Raw genomic sequence first — 553 nt, 5'->3', positions numbered from 1 at the left:
TTTTATTATATATGTGTTGGTCAGTTTGTCTGCTTTTCCATTTTGCAGCAATAAAATTGAAGTAATTTCCATTATTTATTCATCATTCTCATTTCCTATTTCAGAACTGTTCATACTGTTCATATTGTAATACAATAACTTAATACTATTTATCCCAGTACCCTTTGCACTATGTTCCACATTTAAATAATTTTTATTGGTCTCTTCATTGCACTCATCTCTCTACATTGTTTCTGTTTAGAGTATATATATTAGTGTGTCTATATTAGTGTGTATATATTGTTTGTTGGGTTGTTTGTTTTGTATGTGTAAGCACATTGTGAGCAACTATGCTCCAAAGGAAAATTCCTCGTATGTGTCTTCATACCTGGTCAATAAAGCTGATTCTGATTCTGATATGAACAGAGAAATGTATCTTTTTATATGAAACAGATGTTGACAAAGCTTCCTTTTGAGCACGTCATTTGAAATTGGGAAAAACTAGAAGTTGGAGAAAAGGTTATAAATTGCAATATGTCGTAGAGTATTGCAATATGTTTAAAATCGCAATAAT

General features: G+C 30.4%; 1 protein-coding gene across 4 annotated transcripts in view; it reads right to left on the bottom strand.

The window, feature by feature from the left end:
* Nucleotides 1-553, bottom strand: part of ap1ar (adaptor related protein complex 1 associated regulatory protein) — an 11323-nt gene that overhangs the window by 6414 nt on the left and 4356 nt on the right. The gene's annotated exons all lie outside the window — the stretch shown is intronic.

The sequence above is a fragment of the Etheostoma spectabile genome, unplaced genomic scaffold (assembly GCF_008692095.1).
Source record: "Etheostoma spectabile isolate EspeVRDwgs_2016 unplaced genomic scaffold, UIUC_Espe_1.0 scaffold273, whole genome shotgun sequence".
Classification (NCBI taxonomy): Eukaryota; Metazoa; Chordata; class Actinopteri; order Perciformes; family Percidae; genus Etheostoma; species Etheostoma spectabile.
Note: the sequence above shows the minus strand (reverse complement) of the source record. Positions and strands in the feature narration are given on the sequence as shown.